The sequence below is a fragment of the Scylla paramamosain genome, unplaced genomic scaffold, assembly GCF_035594125.1.
Source record: "Scylla paramamosain isolate STU-SP2022 unplaced genomic scaffold, ASM3559412v1 Contig10, whole genome shotgun sequence".
NCBI lineage: Eukaryota > Metazoa > Arthropoda > Malacostraca > Decapoda > Portunidae > Scylla > Scylla paramamosain.
The window spans coordinates 1405001-1414079 of NW_026973675.1; the positions used below are offsets into that span (position 1 = coordinate 1405001).

General features: G+C 39.7%; 1 long non-coding RNA gene across 1 annotated transcript in view; it reads right to left on the reverse strand.

Annotated features, from left to right (window-relative positions):
* LOC135096994 (uncharacterized) overlaps positions 1 to 7337 on the reverse strand; it is a 39419-nt gene extending 32082 nt beyond the window's left edge. Inside the window, exons 1-3 of the long non-coding RNA XR_010265247.1 lie at positions 7174 to 7337; positions 6992 to 7057; positions 5962 to 6150 (exon numbers count right to left, since the gene is read on the reverse strand). This is a non-coding gene — a long non-coding RNA (uncharacterized LOC135096994). The remainder of the gene's footprint in view (positions 1 to 5961; positions 6151 to 6991; positions 7058 to 7173) is intronic.
* Positions 7338 to 9079: the final 1742 nt, after the last annotated feature.

The following is a 9079-nucleotide window of genomic DNA, read 5'->3' on the forward strand; positions in this document are numbered from 1 at the left end:
ATACAAACAATATAAAACAAAGAAACGAGGAACGAAAGGCAGGTCAAACAAGAACAAACAAACAAACAAACAAACAAACAAAAATGCTCCTTCACAATCGCAATTCTCACCTATAAAAATAAGTAAATAAATAAATTAATTAATAAATAGATAAACAGAACATGATAACACAGCAATCATCTCTTCCTTAACTTTCCTCTTTTCTTCAACCCTTTCCTTCCTCCCTTCCCTCCCTCTCTCCCCCTTCGTTCCCCTTCCCATCCTCCCTCTCACCTCTCCCTTCCCCCTTCCTCCCCTCTCCCTTCTTCCATATCCCCTCAGGCAAGGTTTAATAGAAACTTCTAAAATCTCTCTCAAGAATTTTTAATTAATATAGACACGCAAAGCTCTCTCTCTCTCTCTCTCTCTCTCTCTCTCTCTCTCTCTCTCTCTCTCTCTCTCTCTCTCTCTCTCTCTCTCTGTACATGTGACGCAGAAATATAACCATAACTATATTTGCACTGTAGTTTTGTAAATAATTTGAAAATGTTTGTTGCGTCAGACACTTGTGTTTCAGTGACGAGAAGAAGATGAGGTTTACAAGAGGAGAGGTGGTGTTCTACAGATTGGAAATTAGATCTTAGACCGCGAATGTTGCACAAGTTTATGGAAAAAAGTTGGGGGGGGTTGTCAAGACACTTAGTCGATATCTGAAGAGCAGTCCAACCTGGGGACATTTGTGGTCCCCTTCCCAGATGAGGACTCCGAGGTGAAGGAGTATATATATATATATATATATATATATATATATATATATATATATATATATATATATATATATATATATATATATATATATATATATATATATATATATATATATATATATATATATATATATATAAATCTGGATGAGCGGTGAAGGAATGAGGGCAAGATAATGGTTCACAAAGTCATTCTTTCCCGCAAAAAAAAAAAAAAGGTAGATCCGAAAGAAAGGCAATGTAGTTTTCATTGAGAACACTTGTGTGTGGAAACAGCTCCAGTCACAGACAGCAGGAAATACAGACCATGTCGGAGAACGAAGCAGCAAGTTATTAAGTACGTAACTGTGTTGACACCAAGCAAATGTATACACCAAAGAGCACCGCAGCTGTTTATGTGCCACACCCATTATATCAAACTGCCTCGCGCCCCGCCAATGTAATCCTCAGTTAATGGATTAACAGCTACTCTACCAACGTGTGATGTCCTTAAATGTGTGTGTGTGTGTGTGTGTGTGTGTGTGTGTGTGTGTGTGTGTGTGTGTGTGTGTGTGTGTGTGTGTGTGTGTGTTCTACCATTTTCATCACTAGTAAATAGAGAAACTGTTTTAATACTTGTCTGCTTCCTAGTGCTGAATGAATAAAACACATACATTCACACAGACACACAGACACACGGACACACACACACACACACACACACACACACACACACACACACACACACACACACACACACACACATTTTTTTGTTAAGTGACCAGCAATGAAACAAGCACAAAAGGTGTGAAGTATCCTGTCATCCTTTACGCTGCCAGCAGTGTCTTTGACAGCCACACTTTATATCATTCCACAAAGGCTGATGAAAAGTCACGTAAGTCAAGGGGTTCGAGCAGTACCAGCTGTCTTTCTCCCCATTGTTTCATCCCGTATTCACCCAAATTTCTCTCTCTCTATATTGTTCTTTTTTATTTCCCCCACTCTTTTCTTCCGTTCCGTTCCGAACAGTACCGAATTTCACTGACCATCGATAAGATAAACACTAAAAAGGCTGAAGTACTCGAGCCAGTAGCTTGCTGACACGCACAAAACAAGTGCCTCATGGTTCAGTCAGTTAACGCTAGTCTTTTCAATCTGCTCAGTTCAAACTCTGGTCACGTCCACCTCCCTCATCAAAAGAATAATAAATAAAAATAAAACATATACTTACGTGTCAAAAATGAGCCCTGGAAATAAAACTAACGCAATAAATAAAGAAAACACAAACTTCTTCTCACTTTCCCAGGAATGTGGCTCAGATTTCTATCCAGAGGAATTGAAGAAGAAAAGAAAATGTTTGCCTAAGACTCCCTAGCTTGTAAAGACACGCTCTGGGATGAATCTACCACTATACATTAACAAAACACACCCTTTTCTATTCCATGAAACGAAGCCTTCACCTTGAACGTGGCTCAGATTAGTGTCCTCCAAAGTTTGGCGAGAGAAAAATGAAATATTTCCTTAAATACTGATAAAACTTTTCCTAATGAACATGGTTTGCAATCTGCCCACAACAATTCCGATAATCAAATAAAAAAAAAAACGTAAAATCTACATCAGAGAAGGATTTGCACTGCCACATTACAAGGCAGAGATAAGGAATTCTAATCCTTCCTTAGTTTTCTGGAACGTGGTTGAAAATAGTCAAGAAGAATTAAAAAAAACGAGAATACATCACTTAAACTCACTAACTTACACAACAAAAGGAATCACATTAGTATAACAAACCCACAATTAAGTCATGTATTCGTTGGTCGTCACTTTTCAGGGAAGTGGCCGAGATTCTGTCGTGATGAAATAAAAAGAACAAAAGGCCAACGATAAAGAACTGACTCTTCCCGCCTCACACTCCAGGCACGTGGTGAAATTCTGTCTTAAAGACCTTACAAAAACAATACTTCAGTCACAAACCACAAAGAATCGTATTACCAAAACAATACATATAAACAATACATATAAATAAATAAATAAATATATATATATATATATATATATATATATATATATATATATATATATATATATATATATATATATATATATATATATATATATATATATATATATATATATATATATATATATATATATATAAACAAGAAAATTAAACTTAAGACTTCCTAGGGGACGTAAGAGAAGGAATCGCATTACTAGAAGAAAGGTTAAAGATTTCCTCACTTTTCTCCTAAAAACTGAGAATACAATAAAATATCAGCTTAAGACACACATACCAGATGGAATGGTATTATTAAAGCAAAGTAGAAGATGTGTACTGAAGACTATTAACGTTACATCGCAGAACAAATCACATCACCAGAGCAAAGTTTAAAGGTAAACAAGACACAGGCCTCCCCGCTCTGAAGGACATGCTTGAAATTTCTCCCCTGAGGAATTACGAAAACGAGAAAATGTCAGTTTGAGATTATCGAACCAAGGAAACAGAAGGAATCGTAGGAGTAAAACAAAGGACAGAGAGAAGTAATCCTGTTTTCTCACTTTTCAAGAACATGTTTGAGATTTATGTCGTAAAGAACTTTCAAAGTGAGAAAAAATATTTCGTGGAAACTACTGAAGTTACGGCAGAAGGAATGGTATCAGTACAACAAAGGCTAGGGATACAGACTATGCATCCCTCCTCACTGTGAAGGAACGTGGCTAAGATTATGTGCTGAACAATATAAAAAGCCCCTCCAAAAATATCTGTTAAACATTACTATATTTACATAGCGCAGGGATTCGTATTAATGAAACAAAAACTGAAGGTACAGAACTGACTCGTTTTTCATCACTTTACAGAAAAAATGTTTTTAGAATTGTGTAGAATTAAGACACGAGAAAATATCAACTTAACACTTCCTGACCCACGACACAGAATGAATATTAATAGTAGAACAAAGGCTATAGAAAAAAAAGACTCTGCCCTCAGTTTCCTGCAACCTGCGTTAAGACCTGCCGTGGAGACCTTAGAAAATGAGGACTACAAGTGGGAGGGAAATCTTTACTGGATTATATATATATATTTTATTGTTCTTTTTTTTTATTAGTATTATCATTTAAGAGCTCGTGCCAAGGATAACAAAAACTACAATGTTCCTTGAAGACTGTGAGTGAGAGGGAAGAGGTTGAATTTATTTTTGTATTCATGCAGTGAAACTTCGTGAAAAAAAAAAAAAACTCTCAAGACGCCAGAGTGTGGGAGTCTATAGGCAAGTCCAACAATTTAATCCAAATGTGAAGCAAAAGGTTTTATTCTCGTGAGGTTCTCTGGTCTATTCCAGTTCGTTTGGTCTCCTTATGAAGGGCGTTGGCAAACATTTCTTCCTCTCACTTTCTTAACACTAGGTGGACACTTTACTGGAAGTTACCAATTTTCCCGCACGATAGTATTCATGATCGAAGCGCCCCCGCGGTGCAGTGACCAGCGCCTCACTGCATCAATGATTCTAAGTGAGTTATGACGCCGCAACATCCACGTGAAGGTGACGAAAAAGGTTTCCATGATCGAACGCGTAACCTTCAGACTGCAACACGAACGACGTACCACAGAGCCTACCAGAGAGAGAGAGAGAGAGAGAGAGAGAGAGAGAGAGAGAGAGGAGAGAGAGAGAGAGAGAGAGAGAGAGAGAGAGAGAGAGAGAGAGAGAGAGAGAGAGAGAGAGAGAGAGAGAGAGAGAGAGAGAGAGAGAGAGAGAGAGAGCAGTGAGAAACTGTATAGGTAGACAACAGACATATAAATGGAAGAAATTAGACAAGCAGAGAGAGCAATGAGAAGTTATATAAGTAGATAACAGACATATAAATAGATTGATGAAATTAGACCAGCAGATACATATAGAAAGATAGATATATACATAGATAGAAGCAGAGAAAGAAAAACAGATAGATACAGAACAAAACTGAGGTAAATAGAAAAAAAGAAAATACATTGATGTATCGGGACAAAGACTAATGAACAGATAGACAAACAGACAGACAGACAACCAGCTAACATCCGCTAACCTAATCCCACCTCAAGCATAAATGAGATGCTTGATATTCACGTTATCCAAATAAGTCAATGTAAATACCTAAAGGCCAATTCTGCTGCTGCTTCCTGGCCTCTTCGTGGACACACACACACACACACACACACACACACACACACAAAAAAAAAAAAAAAAAAAGGTAATGACTCGTGCAATTACGTGGCCTGCGGGGGTCGTTACTACTAAAGCTGGGGAGTGGAGAAGCTGGGGGTGGTTGGCAAGGTAAGCAGGAGAGAGGAGGCGAGGCTAGAAAGACAGGGTTGTGGAGGTTAGACTGACGAGGTGAGGCTAGGGAAGGCTGGGAAGGTGAGGCTGGGGAGGCGAAACTAGGAACAATGAGCTGGAAAGATGGGGCTGGGGAGGTGAGACTAGGGGAGGTAAGGCTGGGGGGAGGCTGGGTTGGGGTGGGGCTGGTGGGGGTAAAGATAAACCCATGGCAACAAGTCACTCTCAATTTAATGAGATGAACAGTGATTCTACTAAAGAGTGTTGATTCACCTCAGCTCTCTCACTCTTGGCTCCACACATGATTCCTCGTGTGAATGAGTTGATGAAGTGGAGTGAGTTGATGTGGTGGAGGTGAAGGATGTGGTGATGAGGGAAAGGCAGTGGATGATGGTTATGAAAGTGATGGAGGATCAAACAGCGACAAGGAAGTGGAAGATAACATCGGAGTGGTAGAAGGTGGAACGGCAGAGGATGTGCTGGTGGTCAGAAAGACAACAATGGTTAATGTTTACGATGATTCCTGATTGCAGACATTACGGTAAACATTCCAGAAACAAGTGTAATATACCGGGGAATGCTGTGACAGCGGCGGGATGCGTGGTGACTGATGAGGGGCAGAGACGCCTAAACAGTAGGCGCACCGCCCACTCTCGCCAACACTCAAGCCTATTTTCGTGTCCCTCAGCCTTACAAGCTCCCATTTCGAGCACCATTCCTTTAGATTAATGGCACTGGAAACACTTACATCCTAGATAGTCATATGAAATACAAGAACTAGTAAATATGCAAAATTAAGAAAATGTTAGTTATTAATGGTCTGGCAACTGATTCTTCAACCGTTTGCTTCCTACCAGCCAAGCGAGGCATGACACACCAGTTTCACTAGCAGTATATGTCCAAATACACTCATTACCAGGTTAACATACCTGCTGACCACTGTGGACAGGCTTTGGGAGAGTTTTGGTTCACCTAAAGCCCAAAAAAGCGTTCAAGAAAACACAAGACTCACGCGTACACCACAACAAAGCTGACGCCACTGACCACTGACTGACTGGCTCAAGTGAGTCGCGGAGCTTCTCTTCCTTGTCTCGAAGCCGCTCGGGACTTCGGCGGCACTGTCAAATATAAAACAACACGGTAAGATGTGCAGAATGCTTTAAAAGTTTCAAAATATCTATGAATAATGCATTTCGGTACAATATTAGTAATATTCTACACTACAACTGCATTTCTTCATAATCTGGCACCTTTTTTTATATTCTTTTCATATTGCAATGGACTCACTTTCTGCTTGTAAGAAGGAAGAGCGAGAGTACAGAGCAAGGTTAGGGAAGTGAGCCTGGAGGACCCGAAAACCCTTTGCAGCATCATATAACTGAACACTGGCCAGTAACACAAAATACCGGGGCCACAGTTCGGATTTGGTGTTCTATAAGTACTTTCCCTACGCATTTCACACAGAGAAGACAATAATGGGGGTCTTGAAGAGTGTGTCCATAATGGTGATGCTGCAGCTCACGTCATGCATTACCATTAACAAAAAATAAGTAAATAATAAAATAAAAAAAATAAAGAAAGAGACCAAATTAATCATCATTGCGCTCTTATGAGAGAACCATTTTCTTTCAGTAACCCGCGGTGGTTTTACTAAGTAAACATTAAACTACCTACACTTGGGAAGCTTTACTAAACGTTGTCCCCACTCTGGTGAGCATTGCTTGAACAACGATAGTGTAAATCTTTGGGGAGCTTTACTAAACATTCAGTGCCCATTTATGTGAGTATTGCTTCAAAGATTATACTGTAAATCTGAGAAAGAAGACAAGCAGACCCAACACCTTAGAGACACAAACCCACACCAGACAAATAAGTAAATAAATAAAATAAATAAATAAACAAACAGATAAATGAATGAATAAATAAATCAATCAATAAAAAGACAAAGAATCTTCATACTCATCCTTCATAACTCTCCAGTCGCTTCATTCCAGTCTCCCGCACTTTCCTCCTCGCGTCGTCTGGCTGAAATGAATGGAGGTGAAGACGAGAGCTTGTGTAATGTGGAGCGTGTCTGGTGTGCTCAATTTCCCTGACCTTTAAGCAAGTATTGGATTATCTGACACACACCGGATGCTCACCTATTTACGTCCCCCGGACTATCACCTTACGACCCAGAAAGGTTCCGCTGCGTCTGATGGCCTCGGGTCCTCTACTGACCAGCGCGATGGGGCCACTGAGTGCTGGATGGTTTTGACTCTCTACTGTTGAGACTTGCGTTTGTACTGCATTCCCTTGTATCATGGAGCCTAAAGAGGACAAAATTAGCCTCTTATTCTCTCTTCCTTTGTTTCAAGGCAGGAAAAGTCCCTACAATGCTGCACAGTTTTTACAACATATTTATTTAGCTATGCGTTTGTACTGCAGTCCCTTTTATAATGTAGCCCAAAGAGGACAAAATTAGCCTCTTATTCTCTCTCTTCCTTTGTTTCAAGGCAGGAAAAGTCCCTACAGTGCTGCACAATTTTTACAATATATTTTTTTTTAGACTTGCAGTCCCTTTAATATCTCTGTAGCCTAAAGAGAAACAAAATTAACATCCTATTTATTTTTTTATCCCTTTAATTGCAGACACTTTTCTTATGACTGCCTACTTTTCATATAGATGCGTTTGTGCTCCAGTCTCCTGAATAATTTAGCAGCCTGAAAAGGACAAAGGCAATCTATTCTCTCCTTCCGTGTGTGACGAAGAAGTCCTTTTTTTAACCAGTAAGGATTACTCACTTCAATTGTACACATTTTTATTTTTTTTTTCCCATGACTCTCTATTTGTAGATTTTTTTGGTATTGCAGTCCTTTTGGGAAGTGTAGCACACACACACACACACAGAGAGAGAGAGAGAGAGAGAGAGAGAGAGAGAGAGAGAGAGCTACGTCTAATACCTGGACACTGCCATGAGGTACAGACTGAGTCAAGGCCCAGCGCAGCAGCAAGGTCAGGTGGAGCGGACGCATTATGACAGAAACTAACTTCACAGCAGAGAAACTACCGTGAGGAGGGATCGAAGTCAGCCTTTAGACCACCAGCCCACCACTGCATTATTTACAGGCAGAGGAGAACGAGTAGCGTCGGGACTGTCACTCTAACTCTCAGGGAGGTTATGCAGACACACGCATGGACTTTGAAAGACTAAAACAATGGAATATTTGAGTTTTCGTCAGCGATTTAAAGATTTGGCGCTACAACATCTCGGTCATGTGGCGCCGCTACAAAATTATGAAAAGGCATAACAATTGTGGTTGAGTAAAAAAGCAGTAATACAAAATGTTAAAAATAAATAAATTTGTTAAAATCAACTAAAATTAAGATAATAATTGTGAAAATAATGATTATATATATATATATATATATATATATATATATATATATATATATATATATATATATATATATATAATATATTATATATATATATATATATATATATATATATATATATAATATATATATATATGATGAAACTTATGACGAAGGAAAAGAAAGAAGAGAAGGAATAACTATAAATGAAAATATTAAAACAGGAAAATCCTATAATAATCTCTGCCGTGGCGACGGCAGAGGGAGCAGCGCCAGGGTTTCGACACTCGCTCCTTCTCCGTGATGCTTTTCCTTTCAGGCGTTTGACACTCTTCTATCTGGAGCATGAGTGTGCTGCTGGCGTGGCCCCTCCCGCTGCACCTTACACACACACACACACACACAGACACACACACTCCTATCCCCCCACTGACTGACACCCACACACACGTACACTCAGACTTATTCCTCCCAACACACCCACAGCCCCAACACACACACACACACCTAACCCTCCCCATCACGCACCAGCCTCCATGCATACCTCCTCATCACATATACCGCCTACTCCCCTTCCTCCACCAGCACCTCATATATATTTTAGTAGTGCACAACCCAACACTTCCAGCAAAGTTTGATGTACAGGCATGTACTACACGCTCACTCGCTCGCTTACACGACGGCGCCCA